Below are 9,924 nucleotides of genomic sequence, written 5' to 3' on the forward strand. Positions count from 1 at the left end.
AAGCCCATAGGAAAGGAGGAGGAGCTGTCAACGGGCATTCTAAGCTGAATGTGCCTGCTCTCGTCAGATAGCGGCCGCCAGCCAGCTTGAAGCCTGGCAAGTACCAGTATGGGTGACCGGCTGGGAATCCCAGGTCCCGTTGACTTTTAAGGCCGTGAGTAGGTTTCTTTCCTTTTCGGAGGTGCGTTCGCACTGCAGAAAGCCCAAAGGAAAGGAGGAGGAGCTGTCAACGGGCATTCTAAGCTGAATGTGCCTGCTCTCGTCAGATCGCGGCCGCCAGCCAGCTTGAGGCCTGGCAAGTACCAGTATGGGTGACCGGCTGGGAATCCCAGGTCCCGTTGACTTTTAAGGCCGTGAGTAGGTTTCTTTCCTTTTCGGAGGTGCGTTCGCACTGCAGAAAGCCCATAGGAAAGGAGGAGGAGCTGTCAACGGGCATTCTAAGCTGAATGTGCCTGCTCTCGTCAGATCGCGGCCGCCAGCCAGCTTGAGGCCTGGCAAGTACCAGTATGGGTGACCGGCTGGGAATCCCAGGTCCCGTTGACTTTTAAGGCCGTGAGTAGGTTTCTTTCCTTTTCGGAGGTGCATTCGCACTGCAGAAAGCCCATAGGAAAGGAGGAGGAGCTGTCAACGGGCATTCTAAGCTGAATGTGCCTGCTCTCGTCAGATCGCGGCCGCCAGCCAGCTTGAGGCCTGGAAAGTACCAGTATGGGTGACCGGCTGGGAATCCCAGGTCCCGTTGACTTTTAAGGCCGTGAGTAGGTTTCTTTCCGTTTCGGAGGTGCGTTCGCACTGCAGAAAGCCCATAGGAAAGGAGGAGGAGCTGTCAACGGGCATTCTAAGCTGAATGTGCCTGCTCTCGTCAGATCGCGGCCGCCAGCCAGCTTGAGACCTGGCAAGTACCAGTATGGGTGACCGGCTGGGAATCCCAGGTCCCGTTGACTTTTAAGGCCGTGAGTAGGTTTCTTTCCTTTTCGGAGGTGCGTTCGCACTGCAGAAAGCCCATAGGAAAGGAGGAGGAGCTGTCAACGGGCATTCTAAGCTGAATGTGCCTGCTCTCGTCAGATCGCGGCCGCCAGCCAGCTTGAGCCCTGGCAAGTACCAGTATGGGTGACCGGCTGGGAATCCCAGGTCCTGTTGACTTTTAAGGCCGTGAGTAGGTTTCTTTCCCTTTCGGAGGTGCGTTCGCACTGCAGAAAGCCCATAGGAAAGGAGGAGGAGCTGTCAACGGGCATTCTAAGCTGAATGTGCCTGCTCTCGTCAGATCGCGGCCGCCAGCCAGCTTGAGGCCTGGCAAGTACCAGTATGGGTGACCGGCTGGGAATCCCAGGTCCCGTTGACTTTTAAGGCCGTGAGTAGGTTTCTTTCCTTTTCGGAGGTGCGTTCGCACTGCAGAAAGCCCATAGGAAAGGAGTAGGAGCTGTCAACGGGCATTCTAAGCTGAATGTGCCTGCTCTCGTCAGATCGCGGCCGCCAGCCAGCTTGAGGCCTGGCAAGTACCAGTATGGGTGACCGGCTGGGAATCCCAGGTCCCGTTGACTTTTAAGGCCGTGAGTAGGTTTCTTTCCTTTTCGGAGGTGCGTTCGCACTGCAGAAAGCCCATAGGAAAGGAGGAGGAGCTGTCAACGGGCATTCTAAGCTGAATGTGCCTGCTCTCGTCAGATCGCGGCCGCCAGCCAGCTTGAGGCCTGGCAAGTACTAGTATGGGTGACCGGCTGGGAATCCCAGGTCCCGTTGACTTTTAAGGCCGTGAGTAGGTTTCTTTCCGTTTCGGAGGTGCGTTCGCACTGCAGAAAGCCCATAGGAAAGGAGGAGGAGCTGTCAACGGGCATTCTAAGCTGTATGTGCCTGCTCTCGTCAGATCGCGGCCGCCAGCCAGCTTGAGGCCTGGCAAGTACCAGTATGGGTGACCGGCTGGGAATCCCAGGTCCCATTGACCTTTAAGGCCGTGAGTAGGTTTCTTTCCGTTTCGGAGGTGCGTTCGCACTGCAGAAAGCCCATAGGAAAGGAGGAGGAGCTGTCAACGGGCATTCTAAGCTGAATGTGCCTGCTCTCGTCAGATCGCGGCCGCCAGCCAGCTTGAGGCCTGGCAAGTACCAGTATTCGTGACCGGCTGGGAATCCCAGGTCCCGTTGACTTTTAAGGCCGTGAGTAGGTTTCTTTCCTTTTCGGAGGTGCGTTCGCACTGCAGAAAGCCCATAGGAAAGGAGGAGGAGCTGTCAACGGGCATTCTAAGCTGAATGTGCCTGCTCTCGTCAGATCGCGGCCGCCAGCCAGCTTGAGGCCTGGCAAGTACCAGTATGGGTGACCGGCTGGGAATCCCAGGTCCCGTTGACTTTTAAGGCCGTGAGTAGGTTTCTTTCCTTTTCGGAGGTGCGTTCGCACTGCAGAAAGCCCATAGGAAAGGAGGAGGAGCTGTCAACGGGCGTTCTAAGCTGAATGTGCCTGCTCTCGTCAGATCGCGGCCGCCAGCCAGCTTGAGGACTGGCAAGTACCAGTATGGGTGACCGGCTGGGAATCCCAGGTCCCGTTGACTTTTAAGGCCGTGAGTAGGTTTCTTTCCTTTTCGGAGGTGCGTTCGCACTGCAGAAAGCCCATAGGAAAGGAGGAGGAGCTGTCAACGGGCATTCTAAGCTGAATGTGCCTGCTCTCGTCAGATCGCGGCCGCCAGCCAGCTTGAGGCCTGGCAAGTACCAGTATGGGTGACCGGCTGGGAATCCCAGGTCTCGTTGACTTTTAAGGCCGTGAGTAGGTTTCTTTCCTTTTCGGAGGTGCGTTCGCACTGCAGAAAGCCCATAGGAAAGGAGGAGGAGCTGTCAACGGGCATTCTAAGCTGAATGTGCCTGCTCTCGTCAGATCGCGGCCGCCAGCCAGCTTGAGGCCTGGCAAGTACCAGTATGGGTGACCGGCTGGGAATCCCAGGTCCTGTTGACTTTTAAGGCCGTGAGTAGGTTTCTTTCCTTTTCGGAGGTGCGTTCGCACTGCAGAAAGCCCATAGGAAAGGAGGAGGAGCTGTCAACGGGCATTCTAAGCTGAATGTGCCTGCTCTCGTCAGATCGCGGCCGCCAGCCAGCTTGAGGCCTGGCAAGTACCAGTATGGGTGACCGGCTGGGAATCCCAGGTCCCGTTGACTTTTAAGGCCGTGAGTAGGTTTCTTTCCTTTTCGGAGGTGCGTTCGCACTGCAGAAAGCCCATAGGAAAGGAGGAGGAGCTGTCAACGGGCATTCTAAGCTGAATGTGCCTGCTCTCGTCAGATCGCGGCCGCCAGCCAGCTTGAGGCCTGGCAAGTACCAGTATGGGTGACCGGCTGGGAATCCCAGGTCTCGTTGACTTTTAAGGCCGTGAGTAGGTTTCTTTCCTTTTCGGAGGTGCGTTCGCACTGCAGAAAGCCCATAGGAAAGGAGGAGGAGCTGTCAACGGGCATTCTAAGCTGAATGTGCCTGCTCTCGTCAGATCGCGGCCGCCAGCCAGCTTGAGGCCTGGCAAGTACCAGTATGGGTGACCGGCTGGGAATCCCAGGTCCCGTTGACTTTTAAGGCCGTGAGTAGGTTTCTTTCCTTTTCGGAGGTGCGTTCGCACTGCAGAAAGCCCATAGGAAAGGAGGAGGAGCTGTCAACGGGCATTCTAAGCTGAATGTGCCTGCTCTCGTCAGATCGCGGCCGCCAGCCAGCTTGAGGCCTGGCAAGTACCAGTATGGGTGACCGGCTGGGAATCCCAGGTCCCGTTGACTTTTAAGGCCGTGAGTAGGTTTCTTTCCTTTTCGGAGGTGCGTTCGCACTGCAGAAAGCCCATAGGAAAGGAGGAGGAGCTGTCAACGGGCATTCTAAGCTGAATGTGCCTGCTCTCGTCAGATCGCGGCCGCCAGCCAGCTTGAGGCCTGGCAAGTACCAGTATGGGTGACCGGCTGGGAATCCCAGGTCCCGTTGACTTTTAAGGCCGTGAGTAGGTTTCTTTCCTTTTCGGAGGTGCGTTCGCACTGCAGAAAGCCCATAGGAAAGGAGGAGGAGCTGTCAACGGGCATTCTAAGCTGAATGTGCCTGCTCTCGTCAGATCGCGGCCGCCAGCCAGCTTGAGGCCTGGCAAGTACCAGTATGGGTGACCGGCTGGGAATCCCAGGTCCCGTTGACTTTTAAGGCCGTGAGTAGGTTTCTTTCCTTTTCGGAGGTGCGTTCGCACTGCAGAAAGCCCATAGGAAAGGAGGAGGAGCTGTCAACGGGCATTCTAAGCTGAATGTGCCTGCTCTCGTCAGATCGCGGCCGCCAGCCAGCTTGAGGCCTGGCAAGTACCAGTATGGGTGACCGGCTGGGAATCCCAGGTCCCGTTGACTTTTAAGGCCGTGAGTAGGTTTCTTTCCGTTTCGGAGGTGCGTTCGCACTGCAGAAAGCCCATAGGAAAGGAGGAGGAGCTGTCAACGGGCATTCTAAGCTGTATGTGCCTGCTCTCGTCAGATCGCGGCCGCCAGCCAGGTTGAGGCCTGGCAAGTACCAGTATTCGTGACCGGCTGGGAATCCCAGGTCCCGTTGACTTTTAAGGCCGTGAGTAGGTTTCTTTCCGTTTCGGAGGTGCGTTCGCACTGCAGAAAGCCCATAGGAAAGGAGGAGGAGCTGTCAACGGGCATTCTAAGCTGAATGTGCCTGCTCTCGTCAGATCGCGGCCGCCAGCCAGCTTGAGGCCTGGCAAGTACCAGTATGGGTGACCGGCTGGGAATCCCAGGTCCCGTTGACTTTTAAGGCCGTGAGTAGGTTTCTTTCCTTTTCGGAGGTGCGTTCGCACTGCAGAAAGCCCATAGGAAAGGAGGAGGAGCTGTCAACGGGCGTTCTAAGCTGAATGTGCCTGCTCTCGTCAGATCGCGGCCGCCAGCCAGCTTGAGGCCTGGCAAGTACCAGTATGGGTGACCGGCTGGGAATCCCAGGTCCCGTTGACTTTTAAGGCCGTGAGTAGGTTTCTTTCCTTTTCGGAGGTGCGTTCGCACTGCAGAAAGCCCATAGGAAAGGAGGAGGAGCTGTCAACGGGCATTCTAAGCTGAATGTGCCTGCTCTCGTCAGATCGCGGCCGCCAGCCAGCTTGAGGCCTGGCAAGTACCAGTGTGGGTGACCGGCTGGGAATCCCAGGTCCCGTTGACTTTTAAGGCCGTGAGTAGGTTTCTTTCCTTTTCGGAGGTGCGTTCGCACTGCAGAAAGCCCATAGGAAAGGAGGAGGAGCTGTCAACGGGCATTCTAAGCTGAATGTGCCTGCTCTCGTCAGATCGCGGCCGCCAGCCAGCTTGAGGCCTGGCAAGTACCAGTATGGGTGACCGGCTGGGAATCCCAGGTCCCGTTGACTTTTAAGGCCGTGAGTAGGTTTCTTTCCTTTTCGGAGGTGCGTTCGCACTGCAGAAAGCCCATAGGAAAGGAGGAGGAGCTGTCAACGGGCATTCTAAGCTGAATGTGCCTGCTCTCGTCAGATCGCGGCCGCCAGCCAGCTTGAGGCCTGGCAAGTACCAGTATGGGTGACCGGCTGGGAATCCCAGGTCCCGTTGACTTTTAAGGCCGTGAGTAGGTTTCTTTCCTTTTCGGAGGTGCGTTCGCACTGCAGAAAGCCCATAGGAAAGGAGGAGGAGCTGTCAACGGGCATTCTAAGCTGAATGTGCCTGCTCTCGTCAGATCGCGGCCGCCAGCCAGCTTGAGGCCTGGCAAGTACCAGTATGGGTGACCGGCTGGGAATCCCAGGTCCCGTTGACTTTTAAGGCTGTGAGTAGGTTTCTTTCCTTTTCGGAGGTGCGTTCGCACTGCAGAAAGCCCATAGGAAAGGAGGAGGAGCTGTCAACGGGCATTCTAAGCTGAATGTGCCTGCTCTCGTCAGATCGCGGCCGCCAGCCAGCTTGAGGCCTGGCAAGTACCAGTATGGGTGACCGGCTGGGAATCCCAGGTCCCGTTGACTTTTAAGGCCGTGAGTAGGTTTCTTTCCTTTTCGGAGGTGCGTTCGCACTGCAGAAAGCCCATAGGAAAGGAGGAGGAGCTGTCAACGGGCATTCTAAGCTGAATGTGCCTGCTCTCGTCAGATCGCGGCCGCCAGCCAGCTTGAGGCCTGGCAAGTACCAGTATGGGTGACCGGCTGGGAATCCCAGGTCCCGTTGACTTTTAAGGCCGTGAGTAGGTTTCTTTCCTTTTCGGAGGTGCGTTCGCACTGCAGAAAGCCCATAGGAAAGGAGGAGGAGCTGTCAACGGGCATTCTAAGCTGAATGTGCCTGCTCTCGTCAGATCGCGGCCGCCAGCCAGCTTGAGGCCTGGCAAGTACCAGTATGGGTGACCGGCTGGGAATCCCAGGTCTCGTTGACTTTTAAGGCCGTGAGTAGGTTTCTTTCCTTTTCGGAGGTGCGTTCGCACTGCAGAAAGCCCATAGGAAAGGAGGAGGAGCTGTCAACGGGCGTTCTAAGCTGAATGTGCCTGCTCTCGTCAGATCGCGGCCGCCAGCCAGCTTGAGGCCTGGCAAGTACCAGTATGGGTGACCGGCTGGGAATCCCAGGTCCTGTTGACTTTTAAGGCCGTGAGTAGGTTTCTTTCCTTTTCGGAGGTGCGTTCGCACTGCAGAAAGCCCATAGGAAAGGAGGAGGAGCTGTCAACGGGCATTCTAAGCTGAATGTGCCTGCTCTCGTCAGATCGCGGCCGCCAGCCAGCTTGAGGCCTGGCAAGTACCAGTATGGGTGACCGGCTGGGAATCCCAGGTCCTGTTGACTTTTAAGGCCGTGAGTAGGTTTCTTTCCTTTTCGGAGGTGCGTTCGCACTGCAGAAAGCCCATAGGAAAGGAGGAGGAGCTGTCAACGGGCATTCTAATCTGAATGTGCCTGCTCTCGTCAGATCGCGGCCGCCAGCCAGCTTGAGGCCTGGCAAGTACCAGTATGGGTGACCGGCTGGGAATCCCAGGTCCCGTTGACTTTTAAGGCCGTGAGTAGGTTTCTTTTCTTTTCGGAGGTGCGTTCGCACTGCAGAAAGCCCATAGGAAAGGAGGAGGAGCTGTCAACGGGCGTTCTAAGCTGAATGTGCCTGCTCTCGTCAGATCGCGGCCGCCAGCCAGCTTGAGGCCTGGCAAGTACCAGTATGGGTGACCGGCTGAGAATCCCAGGTCCCGTTGACTTTTAAGGCCGTGAGTAGGTTTCTTTCCTTTTCGGAGGTGCGTTCGCACTGCAGAAAGCCCATAGGAAAGGAGGAGGAGCTGTCAACGGGCATTCTAAGCTGAATGTGCCTGCTCTCGTCAGATCGCGGCCGCCAGCCAGCTTGAGGCCTGGCAAGTACCAGTATGGGTGACCGGCTGGGAATCCCAGGTCCCGTTGACTTTTAAGGCCGTGAGTAGGTTTCTTTCCTTTTCGGAGGTGCGTTCGCACTGCAGAAAGCCCATAGGAAAGGAGGAGGAGCTGTCAACGGGCATTCTAAGCTGAATGTGCCTGCTCTCGTCAGATTGCGGCCGCCAGCCAGCTTGAGGCCTGGCAAGTACCAGTATGGGTGACCGGCTGGGAATCCCAGGTCCCGTTGACTTTTAAGGCCGTGAGTAGGTTTCTTACCCTTTCGGAGGTGCGTTCGCACTGCAGAAAGCCCATAGGAAAGGAGGAGGAGCTGTCAACGGGCGTTCTAAGCTGAATGTGCCTGCTCTCGTCAGATCGCGGCCGCCAGCCAGCTTGAGGCCTGGCAAGTACCAGTATGGGTGACTGGCTGGGAATCCCAGGTCCCGTTGACTTTTAAGGCCGTGAGTAGGTTTCTTTCCTTTTCGGAGGTGCGTTCGCACTGCAGAAAGCCCATAGGAAAGGAGGAGGAGCTGTCAACGGGCATTCTAAGCTGAATGTGCCTGCTCTCGTCAGATCGCGGCCGCCAGTCAGCTTGAGGCCTGGCAAGTACCAGTATGGGTGACCGGCTGGGAATCCCAGGTCCCGTTGACTTTTAAGGCCGTGAGTAGGTTTCTTTCCTTTTCGGAGGTGCGTTCGCACTGCAGAAAGCCCATAGGAAAGGAGGAGGAGCTGTCAACGGGCATTCTAAGCTGAATGTGCCTGCTCACGTCAGATCGCGGCCGCCAGCCAGCTTGAGGCCTGGCAAGTACCAGTATGGGTGACCGGCTGGGAATCCCAGGTCCTGTTGACTTTTAAGGCCGTGAGTAGGTTTCTTTCCTTTTCGGAGGTGCGTTCGCACTGCAGAAAGCCCATAGGAAAGGAGGAGGAGCTGTCAACGGGCATTCTAAGCTGAATGTGCCTGCTCTCGTCAGATCGCGGCCGCCAGCCAGCTTGAAGCCTGGCAAGTACCAGTATGGGTGACCGTCTGGGAATCCCAGGTCCCGTTGACTTTTAAGGCCGTGAGTAGGTTTCTTTCCTTTTCGGAGGTGCGTTCGCACTGCAGAAAGCCCAAGGAAAGGAGGAGGAGCTGTCAACGGGCATTCTAAGCTGAATGTGCCTGCTCTCGTCAGATCGCGGCCGCCAGCCAGCTTGAGGCCTGGCAAGTACCAGTATGGGTGACCGGCTGGGAATCCCAGGTCCCGTTGACTTTTAAGGCCGTGAGTAGGTTTCTTTCCTTTTCGGAGGTGCGTTCGCACTGCAGAAAGCCCATAGGAAAGGAGGAGGAGCTGTCAACGGGCATTCTAAGCTGAATGTGCCTGCTCTCGTCAGATCGCGGCCGCCAGCCAGCTTGAGGCCTGGCAAGTACCAGTATGGGTGACCGGCTGGGAATCCCAGGTCCCGTTGACTTTTAAGGCCGTGAGTAGGTTTCTTTCCTTTTCGGAGGTGCGTTCGCACTGCAGAAAGCCCATAGGAAAGGAGGAGGAGCTGTCAACGGGCATTCTAAGCTGAATGTGCCTGCTCTCGTCAGATCGCGGCCGCCAGCCAGCTTGAGGCCTGGCAAGTACCAGTATGGGTGACCGGCTGGGAATCCCAGGTCCCGTTGACTTTTAAGGCCGTGAGTAGGTTTCTTTCCTTTTCGGAGGTGCGTTCGCACTGCAGAAAGCCCATAGGAAAGGAGGAGGAGCTGTCAACGGGCATTCTAAGCTGAATGTGCCTGCTCTCGTCAGATCGCGGCCGCCAGCCAGCTTGAGGCCTGGCAAGTACCAGTATGGGTGACCGGCTGGGAATCCAGGTCCCGTTGACTTTTAAGGCTGTGAGTAGGTTTCTTTCCTTTTCGGAGGTGCGTTCGCACTGCAGAAAGCCCATAGGAAAGGAGGAGGAGCTGTCAACGGGCATTCTAAGCTGAATGTGCCTGCTCTCGTCAGATCGCGGCCGCCAGCCAGCTTGAGGCCTGGCAAGTACCAGTATGGGTGACCGGCTGGGAATCCCAGGTCCCGTTGACTTTAAGGCCGTGAGTAGGTTTCTTTCCTTTTCGGAGGTGCGTTCGCACTGCAGAAAGCCCATAGGAAAGGAGGAGGAGCTGTCAACGGGCATTCTAAGCTGAATGTGCCTGCTCTCGTCAGATCGCGGCCGCCAGCCAGCTTGAGGCCTGGCAAGTACCAGTATGGGTGACCGGCTGGGAATCCCAGGTCCACGTTGACTTTTAAGGCCGTGAGTAGGTTTCTTTCCTTTTCGGAGGTGCGTTCGCACTGCAGAAAGCCCATAGGAAAGGAGGAGGAGCTGTCAACGGGCATTCTAAGCTGAATGTGCCTGCTCTCGTCAGATCGCGGCCGCCAGCCAGCTTGAGGCCTGGCAAGTACCAGTATGGGTGACCGGCTGGGAATCCCAGGTCTCGTTGACTTTTAAGGCCGTGAGTAGGTTTCTTTCCTTTTCGGAAGGTGCGTTCGCACTGCAGAAAGCCATAGGAAAGGAGGAGGAGCTGTCAACGGGCGTTCTAAGCTGAATGTGCCTGCTCTCGTCAGATCGCGGCCGCCAGCCAGCTTGAGGCCTGGCAAGTACCAGTATGGGTGACCGGCTGGGAATCCCAGGTCCTGTTGACTTTTAAGGCCGTGAGTAGGTTTCTTTCCTTT

The 9,924-nt window shown here is 56.6% G+C and overlaps 46 pseudogenes; all 46 read left to right on the top strand.

The window, feature by feature from the left end:
• Window positions 1–225: 225 nt before the first annotated feature.
• Window positions 226–344, top strand: LOC136591453 (5S ribosomal RNA; annotated as a pseudogene).
• Window positions 345–424: 80 nt separating this feature from the next.
• On the top strand, window positions 425–543 carry LOC136591456 (5S ribosomal RNA; annotated as a pseudogene).
• An 80-nt stretch (window positions 544–623) lies between these two features.
• On the top strand, window positions 624–742 carry LOC136591309 (5S ribosomal RNA; annotated as a pseudogene).
• Window positions 743–822: 80 nt separating this feature from the next.
• LOC136591371 (5S ribosomal RNA) lies at window positions 823–941 on the top strand (annotated as a pseudogene).
• Window positions 942–1,021: 80 nt separating this feature from the next.
• On the top strand, window positions 1,022–1,140 carry LOC136591409 (5S ribosomal RNA; annotated as a pseudogene).
• Window positions 1,141–1,220: 80 nt separating this feature from the next.
• LOC136591457 (5S ribosomal RNA) lies at window positions 1,221–1,339 on the top strand (annotated as a pseudogene).
• Window positions 1,340–1,419: 80 nt separating this feature from the next.
• Window positions 1,420–1,538, top strand: LOC136591458 (5S ribosomal RNA; annotated as a pseudogene).
• Window positions 1,539–1,618: 80 nt separating this feature from the next.
• Window positions 1,619–1,737, top strand: LOC136591419 (5S ribosomal RNA; annotated as a pseudogene).
• Window positions 1,738–1,817: 80 nt separating this feature from the next.
• Window positions 1,818–1,936, top strand: LOC136591400 (5S ribosomal RNA; annotated as a pseudogene).
• A 279-nt stretch (window positions 1,937–2,215) lies between these two features.
• Window positions 2,216–2,334, top strand: LOC136591459 (5S ribosomal RNA; annotated as a pseudogene).
• A 279-nt stretch (window positions 2,335–2,613) lies between these two features.
• Window positions 2,614–2,732, top strand: LOC136591364 (5S ribosomal RNA; annotated as a pseudogene).
• An 80-nt stretch (window positions 2,733–2,812) lies between these two features.
• LOC136591352 (5S ribosomal RNA) lies at window positions 2,813–2,931 on the top strand (annotated as a pseudogene).
• Window positions 2,932–3,011: 80 nt separating this feature from the next.
• On the top strand, window positions 3,012–3,130 carry LOC136591460 (5S ribosomal RNA; annotated as a pseudogene).
• An 80-nt stretch (window positions 3,131–3,210) lies between these two features.
• On the top strand, window positions 3,211–3,329 carry LOC136591365 (5S ribosomal RNA; annotated as a pseudogene).
• An 80-nt stretch (window positions 3,330–3,409) lies between these two features.
• LOC136591304 (5S ribosomal RNA) lies at window positions 3,410–3,528 on the top strand (annotated as a pseudogene).
• Window positions 3,529–3,608: 80 nt separating this feature from the next.
• LOC136591305 (5S ribosomal RNA) lies at window positions 3,609–3,727 on the top strand (annotated as a pseudogene).
• An 80-nt stretch (window positions 3,728–3,807) lies between these two features.
• On the top strand, window positions 3,808–3,926 carry LOC136591306 (5S ribosomal RNA; annotated as a pseudogene).
• Window positions 3,927–4,006: 80 nt separating this feature from the next.
• Window positions 4,007–4,125, top strand: LOC136591307 (5S ribosomal RNA; annotated as a pseudogene).
• Window positions 4,126–4,205: 80 nt separating this feature from the next.
• Window positions 4,206–4,324, top strand: LOC136591308 (5S ribosomal RNA; annotated as a pseudogene).
• Window positions 4,325–4,603: 279 nt separating this feature from the next.
• On the top strand, window positions 4,604–4,722 carry LOC136591310 (5S ribosomal RNA; annotated as a pseudogene).
• Window positions 4,723–4,802: 80 nt separating this feature from the next.
• On the top strand, window positions 4,803–4,921 carry LOC136591380 (5S ribosomal RNA; annotated as a pseudogene).
• Window positions 4,922–5,001: 80 nt separating this feature from the next.
• On the top strand, window positions 5,002–5,120 carry LOC136591344 (5S ribosomal RNA; annotated as a pseudogene).
• An 80-nt stretch (window positions 5,121–5,200) lies between these two features.
• On the top strand, window positions 5,201–5,319 carry LOC136591311 (5S ribosomal RNA; annotated as a pseudogene).
• Window positions 5,320–5,399: 80 nt separating this feature from the next.
• LOC136591312 (5S ribosomal RNA) lies at window positions 5,400–5,518 on the top strand (annotated as a pseudogene).
• An 80-nt stretch (window positions 5,519–5,598) lies between these two features.
• Window positions 5,599–5,717, top strand: LOC136591313 (5S ribosomal RNA; annotated as a pseudogene).
• An 80-nt stretch (window positions 5,718–5,797) lies between these two features.
• LOC136591314 (5S ribosomal RNA) lies at window positions 5,798–5,916 on the top strand (annotated as a pseudogene).
• An 80-nt stretch (window positions 5,917–5,996) lies between these two features.
• Window positions 5,997–6,115, top strand: LOC136591315 (5S ribosomal RNA; annotated as a pseudogene).
• Window positions 6,116–6,195: 80 nt separating this feature from the next.
• On the top strand, window positions 6,196–6,314 carry LOC136591367 (5S ribosomal RNA; annotated as a pseudogene).
• Window positions 6,315–6,394: 80 nt separating this feature from the next.
• On the top strand, window positions 6,395–6,513 carry LOC136591395 (5S ribosomal RNA; annotated as a pseudogene).
• Window positions 6,514–6,593: 80 nt separating this feature from the next.
• LOC136591353 (5S ribosomal RNA) lies at window positions 6,594–6,712 on the top strand (annotated as a pseudogene).
• Window positions 6,713–6,792: 80 nt separating this feature from the next.
• Window positions 6,793–6,911, top strand: LOC136591387 (5S ribosomal RNA; annotated as a pseudogene).
• Window positions 6,912–6,991: 80 nt separating this feature from the next.
• Window positions 6,992–7,110, top strand: LOC136591418 (5S ribosomal RNA; annotated as a pseudogene).
• An 80-nt stretch (window positions 7,111–7,190) lies between these two features.
• On the top strand, window positions 7,191–7,309 carry LOC136591316 (5S ribosomal RNA; annotated as a pseudogene).
• An 80-nt stretch (window positions 7,310–7,389) lies between these two features.
• LOC136591392 (5S ribosomal RNA) lies at window positions 7,390–7,508 on the top strand (annotated as a pseudogene).
• Window positions 7,509–7,588: 80 nt separating this feature from the next.
• On the top strand, window positions 7,589–7,707 carry LOC136591415 (5S ribosomal RNA; annotated as a pseudogene).
• Window positions 7,708–7,787: 80 nt separating this feature from the next.
• LOC136591332 (5S ribosomal RNA) lies at window positions 7,788–7,906 on the top strand (annotated as a pseudogene).
• An 80-nt stretch (window positions 7,907–7,986) lies between these two features.
• On the top strand, window positions 7,987–8,105 carry LOC136591360 (5S ribosomal RNA; annotated as a pseudogene).
• An 80-nt stretch (window positions 8,106–8,185) lies between these two features.
• Window positions 8,186–8,304, top strand: LOC136591385 (5S ribosomal RNA; annotated as a pseudogene).
• Window positions 8,305–8,383: 79 nt separating this feature from the next.
• LOC136591377 (5S ribosomal RNA) lies at window positions 8,384–8,502 on the top strand (annotated as a pseudogene).
• Window positions 8,503–8,582: 80 nt separating this feature from the next.
• LOC136591389 (5S ribosomal RNA) lies at window positions 8,583–8,701 on the top strand (annotated as a pseudogene).
• Window positions 8,702–8,781: 80 nt separating this feature from the next.
• On the top strand, window positions 8,782–8,900 carry LOC136591401 (5S ribosomal RNA; annotated as a pseudogene).
• An 80-nt stretch (window positions 8,901–8,980) lies between these two features.
• On the top strand, window positions 8,981–9,098 carry LOC136591339 (5S ribosomal RNA; annotated as a pseudogene).
• Window positions 9,099–9,178: 80 nt separating this feature from the next.
• LOC136591317 (5S ribosomal RNA) lies at window positions 9,179–9,297 on the top strand (annotated as a pseudogene).
• Window positions 9,298–9,376: 79 nt separating this feature from the next.
• LOC136591406 (5S ribosomal RNA) lies at window positions 9,377–9,496 on the top strand (annotated as a pseudogene).
• An 80-nt stretch (window positions 9,497–9,576) lies between these two features.
• LOC136591368 (5S ribosomal RNA) lies at window positions 9,577–9,695 on the top strand (annotated as a pseudogene).
• Window positions 9,696–9,775: 80 nt separating this feature from the next.
• On the top strand, window positions 9,776–9,894 carry LOC136591396 (5S ribosomal RNA; annotated as a pseudogene).
• Window positions 9,895–9,924: the final 30 nt, after the last annotated feature.

The sequence above is a fragment of the Eleutherodactylus coqui genome, unplaced genomic scaffold (genome assembly GCF_035609145.1).
Source record: "Eleutherodactylus coqui strain aEleCoq1 unplaced genomic scaffold, aEleCoq1.hap1 HAP1_SCAFFOLD_773, whole genome shotgun sequence".
Classification (NCBI taxonomy): Eukaryota; Metazoa; Chordata; class Amphibia; order Anura; family Eleutherodactylidae; genus Eleutherodactylus; species Eleutherodactylus coqui.